Here is a 15981-nt window from a genome sequence, read left to right as displayed (position 1 = left end):
TTTGCGTTGGATATTTGGGGTTTGTTTTTGGCTTTTCTGTAGGGTATCCCTGAATTCTTCCCTTAGATTTGCGTTGGTTTCTTTTGGTGTTTAGTGTTTATCTGTAGGGTTTTGTTTAATATTGGATGTTGCAGAGGATTTGGGGGGGGGGCGGCAGTATTTGTGTTTGCTATTCTGTAGATTTTTCTTTAAGTCTTTCTGTTGGATTTGGCATTGAATTTTGGGGGTATTTGTGTTGGTTTTTCTCTTGAGTTTTATTCTATGCTCTTCTGCTGGATTTTGCAGTGGAACTTGATGGATTTGTGGCGGCTTTTCTGTCGGGCTTTCTGTAATTTATTCCCTCAGATTATGCATTTGAATTTTGGGGATTTGGTGGTGGCTTTTTCTGTCAGGAAATCTCTTAAATTCTTCCCTGGGTTTTTGCATTTGATCTTTATTTTTGGTGTTTGGTGGTTACTATTCTGTAATATTTTTTCTGAGTTGTTCTATTGGATTTTGCTTTGCATTTTAAGGGTTTTGCTTGTGGCTTTTCTTTAAGTATTGTGGGTTTCTTTAAGTATTTCTTTTGGTTTTGGCTTTGTAGCTTTTGGGGTTCAGTTTTTTTGTATGTTTTTCCCTAAAGTATTCCTGTGGATTTTGATATGGATTATTGGGGGATTGGTGGTGCCTGTTCTCTTCAGGTTCTTCCAAGCTTTTCTGTGGGATTTGGGGGACTTGAAGTGGCTTTTCTGTACAGTTTGTCTAAGTTGTTCACTTGGATTTTGCATTGTAATCTTGACACTTGGTGGCAGTCTTCCTGTAGGGAATTCCTTAAATTCTCCCCTTGAATTTTGCATTTTTTTTTTTGGTTGTTTGGTGGTGGCTCTTCTGTAGGGTTTCCCTGAATTATTCCCTTGGATTTTGCATTGGAGTTCTTGTTGTGTGGTGGAAGCTTTTCTGTAGGGTTTTCTCCAAGATTTTCCTATGGATTTGGCATTGGACTTGATGTTTTTGGTGATGGCTTTCCATATATTTTTCTTGGAATTTGCATTGGATTTATTTTTGTTATTTCATTTCTGTATGGTTTTCTGTCCTTTGTTGCATTTTGCAATGGATTTTGTGTGTGTCGTTGGTGGCTTTTTTGTAGGGTGTTTTCTTAGTTTTTCTGGATTATGCAATGGAATTTGGTGAGGTTGGTGGTGGCTTTTTTTGGCACTGTCCATGCCCAGGCAGGAGCAAAGGGGACTGGACTGTGACTGTCTTGCTGTGTTTTCTGGTTTGAGCCACAGCGAGACATGAGCTTTGTCCAAAGCCCAAAGCTCTCCTGGCTATATGCAACCTCCCTCCGTTTTCAGGTGGCCACTTGAATTTCTGCCTGAACTTTAGATTGGAGTAGTGCTGTGGGTGAATGATGTACGTCTGGTTCATCCCCTGGCAAAGTGATTATTTTGGCTGTTAGGCAGGTAACAGATTGAGCTAAAATGAATCTTTTTTCTCTACATTTGTTTTTTTTTTTTCTATGCTTGGCTTTTATGTTTGTATTTTTTTAATAGTTTTGGTGCTGCATTTTGTGCTGGATATTGTAATATTTTGATATGAATCTCAACATTCATTTGTGAAAACGTGCAAATACCTTTAAAAATGATTGCAAGGTTTTGGTTTTGACTCAAGCAGAACAGAAATCTCAATCTTGGAAGGTGTTTCAATGGGAACTGGCTGCTACTTATGCTTGTGTTCTCATGCTGAATATAGTAACAAACTGCAAGCCTCTAACAGCGTTATTTGCAAAGCAGGTAAAATTAGCATACAGGTCTGAAGTGTGTTTACCAGTGGTCTTTTCGACATGGGATTAAATCCATGGGCTGGCATCTGATGGGTAAATTTTGCTGTGCATGTGCATCAGCTTTGTTTTCAGGGCAAGGTTAGTTGGTCTCTGGAGTCTGTCCTAGAAATGTAGGGCATGTCTGTGAATCTTAAATAACCAGAGAGTGAAAATTTTTGGCTCATGTGGAGCGATTGGACAATGTACTGCCTCTCTGTTTGTTTCTATCTTTGGAAAGCTGTGAAAAATTAGACTTGTACATTACATCAGCTGTATCATCTTCATGCTGTGTTGCTTAGTTTAATTTCCAGCAGAAATGTAGCAATGTTTTGTGAACCACTGGAGATGGAGATTAAGAATCTGATTTTCAGACAGCAGGGGTCTGGCTGCATTTTAATGCTCATTTTACTTGAGGTAGACACAACTGTTTGCACAAGTTTGGCAATTTCCAGTTAGAGGAACTGCAAATAAACAAGCTTGCAGGTTATGTAGGAACTAAGTTTCTCAGTGTGCTTTAATCAGATTTTTAATTCTTGTTCTCTGGGTAACTGGCTAAATGTCACAGTCCATTGCTTTTCAATATCACAAAATCCTGATGTGGTGTGTGCCATGCAAAGAATTAATTGAGATTGGATAATGGGAATTCTCTTTATTTTTGTATGCTTTGAGATGATGAACCTTATTTCTTTGCCTGCAACTTCTTTTGTCTCCAGGTCAGCTTTCACTCGGTGAGCGTTAAAGCTTGATCAAAGACTGTGTTTGAGCTTGTTTATGGCCAGTAAATTCTGCACCGAGGCCTGGTTATGCTCTGCTTAGCATTGCAGAACTTTGAAGGGCCAGGCAGGTAAGATGACATTAAGTCAGAGCAGTATGAATAGAAATGGGGATTTATCTAGGAGCTGTACCCACACATGCAACACAAGCAGGTCCTCAGAAATGAACAAGAATGGGTTTTTCCTGGCAGTAGCCGTATAGTTAGTTTCTTCCCAGGAATGATAAACTCCACTTGCTCTCAGTTATTTCTTCTGCTTTCCATCACTGATCTGATGGAGGGGAGAGAGCAAACAAGTTTGGGAAGTTACTGCCCTCTTTTCCCCAGAGGAGAGTGGGGCTTGTCAAGAGGGAGAGTTTGAGGAACTTCCTTCCCTTGTTTCTCAAAGGAAAGCTTTGGCATCTGCTTAGTGGTGGCACCTTATAACTCCAGAGCTTGGTTCAGGGCTTGGTTCATCAAGGGGCTTTTTTTTTTTTTTTTTTAAAAAAAAAAAAAAAGAGAGCAGGAGGATGATGATGACTTCAAAGCCATGCTCTGAATCATGTGCGTTGATGGTGTGGTCAATCAGCTGCTCTTCTCCTCCGGCTGTGATGGGTAAACCCAAGAGCAGCACCTCAGAGTGTAGGCCAAGGCTCAGGCTTTAGACTCAGGACAAACACCAGCAATTTGGGGCATGGAAATGGGGTATTGTAGGCAACCTTTGTTTTTCTCCTGGGGCACTGCTTACTTCTGATGGAGGAAAAGCTACCAAGTCGATTCACATCTGTATGGGAAATGCTGGCAGCTGTGTATGGGTCTGCTCCCTGGAGCTGTGCTACTTCTGTGGAGTTACTGTACTCCAGGTGCTGCTGAAACAAATTTCACTGTATTATGAAGCAGCCACACTCTAAGAAGGTTGGTAGAGACGTCCCTTTTACAGAGTTTTGCCTCAATTTTGTCCTTCTACTTAAGAGTAGTCACTGTTTAGCCCAACTCTACCTGCGATATCATTTTCCAGTTTCTCTGCCAGTGTAAAGGCTACTTCTGTTTGAATATGATATGGAATGGCTTTTTTGGCAAACTGAAGTATTCGGGGGTGGATGAATCATCTAATTTACCTAAGAAACATGTTGTATTGTAGGATACATGTCCTTTCTCAAAATATGGCCATTCAGAAATCTAAAGAGAAGGGAGTAATTCTGCTTTCCTTTCTCTCCCAGTGCTTATCCCAGTGGTTATAGATGGCTTCTCATGAACCTGAGTCTCCCTTCTCTGGTTTTATAACTTGATCCTGAATTATGGTGAAGAAATATTACCCCATTCTTATTGAGGCTATTCAAGTTCATATTTAACAAATAAATGTCCTTTGGGCAAAAGCAAGAATGACTTGTGTCCTCATAGCTGAGCCTATAGTAAGGACCTGTCGAGTTCTTTTGTTTGTTTTGTTTCTGTGAATGTGCAATATTTACCTCTACACAACTTGTACACAAGAATATGAAACTTCTTGGTGCAACGTCGAAGGGATAAGGAATAATATAGATATATATATAAAAAGTGCAAAGCAATTGGACTTGGTGAAGCACACAGCATGGAAACAATATTTGAAAGTGCTTTTTTGGATAAGGAAAATAGTTGCCTTCTAATTTTGTTTTTATTGGAGAGCTTTGCAAATAAACTGAAGATGAGAACATGATTTTTGGTAATGCCTTGTTTTTCACACCTCCCATTGTTAATTTGAGCTCAGTAGTCTGAATTACTGTGTTTCTTTTTAGCAGGTAATTGATAGGCTCTTGCCTTGATAGGAGACCGTGAACACAATCCAGTGTTCAAAACTTTATACTTGCAATTAATTAACATGCAAATGCACTTGCATACTATATTAGACTCACAGTATGGTCTGCAAAATCAGTCTTAAACTTAGAAGATCTCCAGAATTAAACTATGCATTATAAATGTTCTTTGCAAATATGTTACAAAATAATCTAAAATTTCAAGGATAAATACTGTCTTCTGTCCTTAAGGACACAGGATAGACAGTGCTTATTTAGGGGAGATTTATTTCACTTCACTGTAGTTGCCTAACGATAAGGTATGCAGCTGAAACCAGAAGTCTAATTATCCTCTAAAGTCTAAAGAGAAATAGAAGAAACTATGGATGGTTATTCTTCCTGCTCATCTCAGAAGACTGTCTTGGGATGCAGTGAATCCCCTCTGGAGGTGCATGCATTTCTTCGGTGAGAACAGAGTCTACACGACTACATTCAAGTGGGTCTTTTACAAAACTATATTTAGGTGAGATATATCCTACCCTTGAGCAACTGTTCAGTGTTGTATTGCTGCCTGGGTGTTCAGTATTCAGTGCTGGTCTTTATTGCTATGTTGGTAACATCCTTTTCAAACCCACCTCTGAAGACAGAATTATTCATTTCCTCTGACCTTTTCTACAGCAATTGTCAGTGTGTTAGCTGGGTGCTTCACAAAAATGACTTATTCTTATAGCCACCTTGGGAGATGAGGAGATACTATTACCTCTATTTTGTAGGCAACCTTTACTTTGGCATTTCCTTGGATTTTAAATATCTGGCTTTGCAACTTCAGTATTGTACCTTTAAGTTGCATAAGGAACCTAAATTAAAAATCATAATAAAGAAAAAACCAGCATGTGGTATTTCACTGACGTAAAAATCTGGTGATAGGTTTTTCTGTCAGAGTCATCTCTTCAGTTTGCAATTCCATTCCAGAGGATCCCTGCCTGGCAGGGAAAACTTAAAAATTGCTGCTTATTGCAAGGATCAGCTTCAGGGCTATCACCAGTTTGGAAGAAGTATCCTCACTGCTACTGTTCACACAGCCAGCTTTGTTTGCAGCTGCCCCTGAAGTTCCAAGTAGGAATACCTCTAATTTTGTTCAGTTTTATCCAGGGTTTCTGTCATTAAGAAACAGACTTCAGGATAAAAGGTAATTTTCTAGTAAGGAAAAGACTTCAGTACTGATAGCAAAGTTAGGAGCATATATCTGATTCTGAACTTCTTTACTAGCTCTCGTGGAGAAGTCTTGAAGAACAGGAGTGAAGGGAATCGTTCAGCAGTTACCCCCAGCTTCCTTGCTAATTTAGGGAAATTTACTGTGCTGCAACTTTGATTGGCCCACAAAGGTGCAAATTAAGCATCTATTAAGCTATACAGGAATGACTTTACATGTAAATGGACTTCAGAAAACATTGCAGCCATAACTGGACCTTTTTCCTTTTCTGTAAGATTTTGAAAATGCTTTAATAACAAAGTTACCCGCTTTGCAAAGACTTAACTTTATGGCTTGCGTCTAGAGTGCTCTCAGATGCATTCCTGAAACAGATGCTGGAATGGGAGCATGGCACTTAGAAAGTGGTTCCTTCAGCATGAAGGTGCTGTCAGCTTTAGGAAGGGTCATTCTGGTTACATTAAGGAAGTTAAAACCTTTAATAATAATAATAATAAAAAAACTTTAAAAACACTCTTAAGATCTATTATTCTAATGGACAACAAGTAGTTACGGGATCCAACTATATTCCTCCCCCAATGGACAGTCTTGTTCTAACCCCCCTATGAGCTTGTCACATAGATCTATGACATATTCTAGCCCCCATTTCAAACAGTAAAAGATTTTGTTTTGGTGTTTTTTTTTTTAAATATACTGAAAAACAGTGGGATCTTCCTCCAAACAGTTAAGTCTAGTCCAAATTTCTCAAACACTCATTGTAGAAGATATTAAGCGTGGAGAACTTTATCCTGGTCAGTGGAAGCCATGAGAAACTGAACAGAGGGCCTTCTAATAGGAGATACTGGGCAAATGTTACATCACACAGTGCCTGCACTGGCACTGATTATTCACTAAGAATTCTTTGTTACATAAAAAGTGAGTTTTCCAGTGCCCATGTGGCACATATTACCATTTTTTTTTTCAGAGTTCTCTCAATGTCAAACAATCAAAGAAACCCACAGAAATCATCACTATGTCAAAGAAGAGGCTTACTCTGACTATATTTCTGTTTACAAAATGAAGTTGTCATTGTACCGGGTTGCACTGAAAAGCTCTCATGAGAACTCTTGCTGTAGTCAAGATTTTACCATTTGGCAGGTTGTAGAGTCCATACTAGAAAATGGTTTTCTAAATACCATTCTTTGTCATTCTAAGCAAAAGAGAAAGTAGTGTGGGAGACCTTCCTCGTAGAGGAAAGGTTTGCTATCTGTTTTATATTTGATGCATGCAGCTGTTAACTTGATTTGGGTTACACACTTTGCAATCCCAAAATGAAGAAAATATTTTCTTCCAAGATATGAATTTGGAACACCTGAGAGTGTTTGGGAGGAGAGGTTATACCTAAGGATTTTTTTCCTTGTTAGAGGCAAATTTCTGGTTCTCTTTGTTGTGGCAAAAAAACTTGAAAAAATAAATGTGAAAGACTCTAAGTGTCTTTGTAGTAAATGTAAAATTCTTAAAATCTAATGAAGTTTTAGCTTCTCATTTATGCTCTATTAGTAAGATATTTGCCTTCACAATCCAGTGTATTTAATTCAGTATCTTTAACACTCAGAATAGGCATTGTTTTTCATCTACATTTATCACTGAGATACTTGCCTTTTGGACAAATACAAGTTATTTAATTGCAAGTCTGAAATGTGCACAGATGTGATGTGATGCTTGAGGGGTATCACAAAATGTTGGCCATTCTTCAAGTGGGTGGAGATGCACCACATACAGAAAGGAGGTTATTGCTGCCGACAGGGATATACTGGTGAGCAGATATCAATGAAAATATTTCTGTACTACTGTGCTCTTATGAACTCTGATGTCTAGAAAGTATAAACAGAATTTTATATGTGGAATTCCTGTATATTTAAGAACTTTGCATGAAAGCATCCCAACTGTCATTAGGCAGTGAGAGTAGCATGTCTTCCTGAAGAGTCCTTGTACCTTGTACGCCTTTTTTTATAATGAATTTGAAACATTGGTCACCAATCAACTTATATCTTAGATGCCTGAACATTTTAGATGTCAGAGCATAACGCACTCTTGTGACTGAGCATGAGTGGCTTGGAGTTATTATCTATCAGTAGCTGTCTGATATTTTCACATCAGCTCAGACGCTGTAGCTGACAGCTTGGGTTTGAACTGACCAATCTGTTGTATGTACTCTACAATCATCATGATTGTATTTCACTTATCTTTAATATCATTATTCTTGGCATGGTATTGAATATCAAATAATTGTGGTTTTAACCAAGAGTCCATGAAACAGAGTCACACTGCAATTTAATCTTGTTGATGAAGTCCTGAATTCTCAAATTAATTTCTGAATGAAGTCATATCTCAAAAAAATTTTTGAAAAATTGTACCGCACCGGTCACTTATTTTTGCTTTTCAGCACTCCTTGGAGTAATACTAGTCAGAATTTTGACTGCATTTCTACTTTATGTAAATATGCCATAATTAGTTGAATGAAAGGCATCTCCTTGAGTTCTGCTTTTCAAAATTCCTTCCAAGCAATAGAGTATTGTATTCTAACATTGTTTCTGCATTTTAATGCTTTCAACGCTCCATTTGCTGCATAACTTATTTCTGTAAAACGCTATCAGCTTTAGCCTTCTCAAATGCAGTCACCTTTCCTTCTATAAATTAATTCAGACAACATATTGTAATTTAGTGCACAGATTGCTCTAGCATTACTAACTGTCCCTTTAGGAGATTATCATTTATGCAATGTTGCAGAACTTTGGTATTCTGTCTTTGAAGGTGATAGAAAAGTATTTACTTTGGTATGGCCTTTTTTGTGTAACTAGCTGCTTGATGATGGGTATCACTGCTCTTCTACTCATTGCTCACACATGTTCAGCAGTTGTACCACCTATTTTTTTTTTAATGTGTGAATTGCATTGCTTCTTATTTAAATGTTGTTTTTGATTTGTGATTTTTTTTTTTTCAGCCAGGTTTGTTAAGCTTGCTCTTAAACCTTGTGCCAAGAGATTACAAGTCTTCCTGACCAGACCTACCTGTGGTCACTTACTGAGTGTTGGCAGAGTTAAGTAAGTGCCAGCTGCCTACCCGTGTACCATTAGAAGCAATTGGGCTAAGAACTGCTTTCTCCGTCAGAAATGTTTACTGGATTTTTATCAGGCCACACAGGAGTAGCTTTGTCAGGTACAGCTTTTGCTCTCCTCTTTTTCCCTCCCTTCTTCTGTCCCTGCTTTGTCTTGGAGACACGTAATTCAGGAGTTGCTACATGACACCACAGCAGACTGCTGGATTTACAAAGCTGAATGGGGATTTCTGCATTTGCATAAAAGCACTGCAAAGCAAATTTCTTATATCAGCTTGTCAGATGCTTATTACCAGAGACCAAAGAGTGACTTTTGTATAATGAAATTAGTATGACAAAACTAGTAATCAACATTTTCATAGCTAGACTTCAATCAGGCAACACGGATTATATTTCAGCATATTTAGTCATCTCAGAGTAGCATTCCCCTAGTAAACTGTGATTACCTGTCTGTTTTCATTTTATATACTAGTATTTTTAGACATGCTTTGGTATAAACACCAATGTTAACTTTACTTATAAGGCAAGGGAATGATTCATAGAAGATACAAATTTAAAGTATAATATGAGAGAAAGTGGAGCTGAAAGAAATTATTCAGAGAAAAATCAAACAAAGGTGTGTTTAGTAGTTCAGATAAGTTATGGAAACTAAATTGTACAACATAGTAAAATATCCTTCAGGAATTAAAGTAGATCAAGATTTCGTAAACAGTTAATTTTAAAGCATTCATAAACTGATAATGGTATACAGGCAATATACATGTAGCACTCTAGTTTTCAGGGTCATTTCTTCTGGTGAGATGTGATGCTACTGGATACCTCTAGGGGATGTAGCTTTGTTTTTTCCGTATACTTAAAGTTGTGTGAAAAGCCTGGAATAAAAAAAAAGTAGCTTTTGAATTGCTATCTTCCAATTTTAAAGGTTGAAATAATATTTAAAAGTGATAATAATAAAAAGTCAGCAAAATCCTCACTCCATTGAAGTCCATAGCAGTTTTCTTGTTTGCTGTGACGCAGGCATTGTTTCACCCTTTGTTTTATCCAGTCAGTTACAGAGTCAAGAGCTGTACTAGGGCCACTCTTCTTATTAAAATAAGAATAGAAAAGCACAGTTTGGTTATTTTCCTGAGAGATAACATGGTCAGTTACTTAAGTCTATTTTGGAGAAGTGAACCCATCTTCGTTACTTCTAGATCTTTCATTTAAAGAAGTACTGCAAATGTCAACCTGACCTTGTCAGTTTAAATACTGTGGTTTGCCGAAGAGTTCAGGCCACCTCTGATCTCAGAGGTCTGTCCTTACCATGCTATTACTGAAGTCAATAAAGAATGAAGAATTCTAGTCCACTACTAAACTATTTCTGTGGTCAGCACCTAACCTGAAAGATAGTGGTTTAGAACAGCTGAATTCTTCAAGCACTACAGTACTTTGATGGAGCAAAGAGCAGCAGCGGTAAATACAATATTTTTTTAAAACAACCTATAATAACAGGACGCCCATTGTTTTCAAAATAGGTTTATTGAGGTTTATGGCAATGACATGGAATGAATTTCTGCCTTGGCTGCAAACAGTGAGCAAAGGACAAAGCTTCTTTTGCCAGCGCTGTCTGTAATGATGGGGTGGAGTTCTGTGTCAGCTTCTGGAGAAAAGATTCCTTCACCATTCCTTATCTTACAGGGAAAAAATTTTCTAGTAAGATTGGGAACATTCAGTTCACCACCTTATTCACAATTTATTTACAGTGCAGGATTATCTACTCTGAGACCACTACTCTGTTTTTCTGCTACAAAATGATGGGAATCTGTCCATTCATCTTAGATTTTTATCTAAGCAGTACACTGCATCTTAATATTAATTTTAGTAGGATAATTCATAGGGGACATGCTTAACAATGGTATTTTTAGATCAGCAGTTAACAATAACAATCTTTTGATGACCAATTATAGGATTTCTCTGTTAGAGGATAGCAGAAAGATTTTCATAGAGACAAGGGGGAGCTAAGTGTACAAGTCCCATCTGAAACCAAAAAAGTAAGAAGCCTTTGAAAATCTCAGATTTACCTCTATTACTCCTAATTAATGGCAGATACTAAGATAGGATGCACAGAGGGTCTTCTGGGAATCAGACCCACATTATTGTATCACTCTTTGTTCTGCTCTTTATTATTCCAAAAGTACATTGAAGCTACTCTGAGAGGGTGCCAGCACTTCAAAGCCCACATCATATTTTTGTGTATCTTTGCATATTTTATCTAAAAATAAAGAGAATATTGATAACTTATCTTCTCTGTGAGATTAACAGGTAACTTTTAGATGCTCCTTATTTCCTGACAAACTTGTTAAATGATAACTTGTTTGTTATCTCAGCTAATAGCTTTATAATAACAGCAGCATAAGCTAATTATCTTCACAATACTGTTACTGAATTGTTGAATTATTAATAAGGAGCATCTTCAGTGCAGTGATTCATGCTAAACTGTATTCATGTTCATACAATTCCTTTCAGCTACAATAAGCCCTTCTCTTTCATTTGGATACCCTTCTCATTTTGTCATCCACATAGAGCTTCTGATCTCTTCACCTTCCCATATCTCTGCCTAACTCAGTTTCTTTCATGTGTCTTTTGAAGATAATCAACAGATTACCTTTTAATTTTTTCCTTTCCAATGGATAGATTCCAGTCTTAGTAGATCGTGTGGGTAAATCTGGCATAACTATAGGAAATATTTACTTAATATTCCAGTTGTCATCCATGATACAATGAGTCTTTCCATGGTCCTTAATAGCAATGGACAGTGAATTAACAACTGGTGTAACAGAATCAAGTTGTTTAGTAATGCATAGTTATACGTTATTGTGGGTAAATTACTTTAATCAATTGCGATTTTATACAGGAAAGACAACTGATAATACTCCTTTAAGAATATATTCCTATTGTAATGCTCTACTTCAAACTTTGATTAGCATTATCTGTTCAGGACGATGTTTTCCATATTGGTTGTCTGCCTCATAACATGTTTTGTTTTGATGTAAAGTTAAAGGTAAAATGTTCGCTTGTTTGTTTTTCCAAATGAAAAAGTAAATGAGGTATACATTGTTAGCCCACGTAAAAGAAGATGGCAACTCTTTCATAGAGAAAGTCCTTAACTATCTTCTGTTTAGATTGCATTTAGACAGGTTGTTTACATCTGAAAAAAAAAATAATCCAGATTCAGTGGAAACAATGAGAAATTGTAACAATGACAATTTCCAAATACTTGGATAATTCCTGAGTTTTTTCGTCTTAGCCTGCTGAAACCAATCTGCTCTTTCTGACTCTTGTGGACCACTTCGTGATATAAGGTACGTGTCTCTGTCTTCTTGTCTTCCCACTGTTAATGCGCAGCTCTTGCAACAGAGTGGCCTAAAACACAGGACTACACTGTGCAAGGAGGGAAGAAGAAATTGGAGCATAGGAAAATAAGACTAGAACTGGAGAGCAGGTACTAATTAAGGTCAATTTCATAGCAAAATGTTCTTGCATATGGGAATCAATAGGTGAAGATCTTGGAAAAAGTTGTAAGGAAGAAGGGGAGCTTCAGAAAAGCAGACCTGAGAACCAGGAAGACAAGAATTATGAGGCTACAACTTGAAAATTTTGAAGAAAAGAAAGATGATCAGAAGAAGCACTTATGTAGGGAAAAGAGTTGTTTTACTTAAGGAGACTGGTGCAGAAAACCCACAGAGGAGGGAAGGTGATGGGGGAGAGTATGGAGAGTAACAGTGGCTGAGAGAAAAGACTGGGAATGTCCAGGGAAGAAGACAAGGACTGAATTGAGGAATACTCTGGGGAACAGGAGTGTCTACATGAGAGGACTAGAACAGGATGCTGGGTAGATTCAGATGTAGAAGGAAGGAGAGAGGGAGAAAGGCTTCGCAGAGCATCAGTCTGGAAAAGATGGGGGGGGGGGAAGTACTCACAACAGTCTGCTGAAATAGAACTTAGGGTTTCCTCAGGATGACTCCAGATGAAAAACATAGTGCCAAAATGTACTTAATATCATTGCTATTGGACAGCAACTTCAGTCTGTTGCTAGTTACTGCACTTGTCAGAGATAAGTGTTGTACATCTAAATGTGATATATTGTATAAACCCACATCACAATTGTGTGGATTTTTATAAAACAATAGAATTAGTCATCTACACACATGAACAACTGTGTGATATTGACACTGCAAAACCAAAAGGCTTTGAAAGATAGAAAATTCCAAAAGATTTGAATTGTTTTGGCAAATAGTTGCATGTTTATGTACAATTTTTTTTCATGGGATCTTTGCCTTACTCGTGCCACAAGATGAAAAGACTTATTGAATGAATGTGTGCAATACTGTGTTCGATACACATTGCTTGGATTGTTGGCCCAAGATTTACTTAGTGTATGCTATAACAGCTCTATTATTTGAGCTCTAGAGTTACTCATTTCCATACTGACATTTCTGTGACATTCTTCAGTACACTGAGCGATCCAGGAACATGAATGAATTTCTATTCATAGGGAACATGAATGAATTTCTATTCATAGCATCCTTGTGATTCCAGTGATTGACTTCTTGAAAGTACATTAATGTGCTTTTTTTTTTCCTCTGTGTTCTTGTGTATAATCCCCAAATATCTTAGCAGAAGCTTCAAAAATAATTTTAATCTTTGCAAAACCACACGTACTTCTTGTGCTTAAAAAAATGGGGGGGAGAGGGGAGGAACTATTAGATTCTCTCCCAGTGTCCTTTAATAACTAATAGAAGCACAACTGCAGATAGCATGCATTTCAGGCTTATTCAGCTTGTTCATCTATATGATACCATGTCATGTCCAGTTTTACCTGCTTTACATATTTGAGAACGTGCTCCTGCCTTATGAAATTCAAACACTTGAGACTTTGAATTGTCAATTTCTTTGTGAATTTATCTGCTAAAGGTTGATTCTTAGGGACTAAGCTAAATATAAATACTAGTTCAAGGACAGAAATGTTAACAATTTGAGAAACTAGCAAAAAATTATGTTCAGCAATTAAGGTAACAAAAAAAACCTCTTTGAAAAGTGACTTTAAATACAGCTCAATCTTCTCAGCAGAAGAAGGACTTTTTTTTTGTAGAGCTACTCAGGGAGTCACAGTAAGATTTCTTGAATGTAGATATCTTCATTGCCTTCCATGTATTTAAGTTTGGGCATCCAAACCAAAAGGAGCTCTGAAAATCAAGAAACAGATTCTCTGTTTAGGCACTGCAGCTGACATCACTGGAATTTATGAGAGGAGCATGTATTCTTGATTCCCCAACACAGCATACAGAGAAAAAGTAAGTACTAATTTGCTGATTCACCCAGCCTAGGGTCAAAACTCAAAATTAGAAACAGGAGTGGGGTTGTAATGCTCAATGGAAAATGGTTGTGAATGAGGCAACATGAAGGAATTACTAACCTTGCCCTAAGTACCTCAGGAAATCAGAAAACTCTATTTTCAAAGAGTAAGAAAATTCTTGAGAATATCCAGCCTTTCTTCTATGAGAAAATAGACTGTGAAGCAAATAAAGAAGAGAGGAGCTTACAGTGATGTAACTTGCAGGCCAAGCCTTTCTCACTTCATTCATATGAGAAAGAATGTGGATCAAAAGGATTCCTTCATTATTCCTTTTTTTGGGGGAAAAAATCTCATTCTCCAGTACTACACTTCTTACCTTTTTAGAAGGGATGGTAGCTGAGATGTGAGAAATGCAACAGTGTATGAATGATGCAGCTGCACATTTGGTTTGCAAAAACAAAATAACTTTTTATTGCCTACTAATGTTTCCCTGCTCTAATCCATCAATGAACACTACCAGTAACAGCAGAACTGAAAAACCTTCTGGCTACAAAATCAAAATTGCAAATTGTGGGGAGGGAAGCTGTATTATTTCTAGTCCAATTTAATCTCAAGCATTTTCTGTCTATAAACAAGATCTACAAGCAGGACACATTCTCCTCTTGGAATTTACCGAAATGCATTTTAGTTTCATGAAATGTCAGTTAAGCAAGAGAGTGCAATTATCTGTTTACTGGCAAACAGGCAGTCCACATTAGTTCAGATCTGCTTCGCTGAACTGTGTTCAGCAGCTCAAAGCATTCAATTGTTTCATTACAAGATTTCATCAGACACCCATGGCTCCAGCACCATGGCACAGAAAGGGCTGCGCACAATCCCCGCTGCTTTCCCCATTTTGTCTGCTGCTGCTTAAAAGCTGCCCCTGCTTGCTACAGAAACCCTTTACAAGATTTTCAAAGGTTATTGTAGCTTCATGTGTATATGGTTTGTATTATTGGTCTTATCTGGGTTGTTCTACTCCCTCATCCACCTCTTTTTTCCTTTTCTTTCTCTTTTAACCATATAAAATTGAGAATTAGCTGTAGTGGCTTTGCTTTCATCTCATTTCAGTCATAATGTCTAAAAATCAATAGGGATGGTATTTTGTACTATATTAACCACATGCAGCTTTACATTCTGGTGTAAATCCTTACCACTGCACATGAAGCTTTCATGGTCTCTACGTGGGCAGAGCTGGCGTGCCATACACTGACAGCACAAGGTCCATCTGATTTGAAGTGCCATTTACACCTGAAACTCCTCATGGAGCCAGAAGGGCTTTGATCCTGGGAGATGTTTCAATTGAGCTGTCCCCTTCTCTGATGCAGATGGATCTTAGATCCAAAATGTCATGCACAATTACCCTGAAGTCCTTGACTCTGAATCTCCAAATAATTCCTAGCATTACACAGGCTCTCATATTCCCTCTCATAGCTTTCAAAACTTCATTTCAGTGAAGATTCATCATTCCAAAGTACTGGCTCAGAAGAGAGCCATGACCTAACATTGGAAAAAAAAACAACAACATTCATTCTTACAAATCAAGCAGCAGAATACAAACTATTAGGAAAAAGGCTACACGGTGATGCATTCTTAGTGTTCTATCTAAAGATTTCTAGACTATTTTCCATTTCCATGGTTCCAGGACAAAAACCTCCTTTTTCATGACTGGAGCACCTAGAGACCAGCACTGGGATTCAATTTGTGCTGTGATTCCCCTGTGTATTGTAATTGCTGAAATCACAACACAAACATTAGATAGCATACTGCTCTATCTCACTTATAAATCAAAGTCCCACATAATGTCAAATATTTTCTAATAAGTAAATCTGGTGTTAAAGCATTAAACCCTCCGGCCATCTCCTAATGAATAGACCAGAGCCTGTAGTCAGGACAGGCAGCTCCCAAGTCCCCTTGGCACTAAAGGGCCTAAAAACAGCTGGCCTATGACTTTCCAAGCTCCTCATTGCTGTAGCATG

The sequence above is a fragment of the Anas acuta genome, chromosome 2 (genome assembly GCF_963932015.1).
Source record: "Anas acuta chromosome 2, bAnaAcu1.1, whole genome shotgun sequence".
In the NCBI taxonomy this organism is placed as follows: Eukaryota; Metazoa; Chordata; class Aves; order Anseriformes; family Anatidae; genus Anas; species Anas acuta.
The sequence above is the reverse complement of the archived record's forward strand: the minus strand, read 5'-3'. Positions refer to the sequence as shown.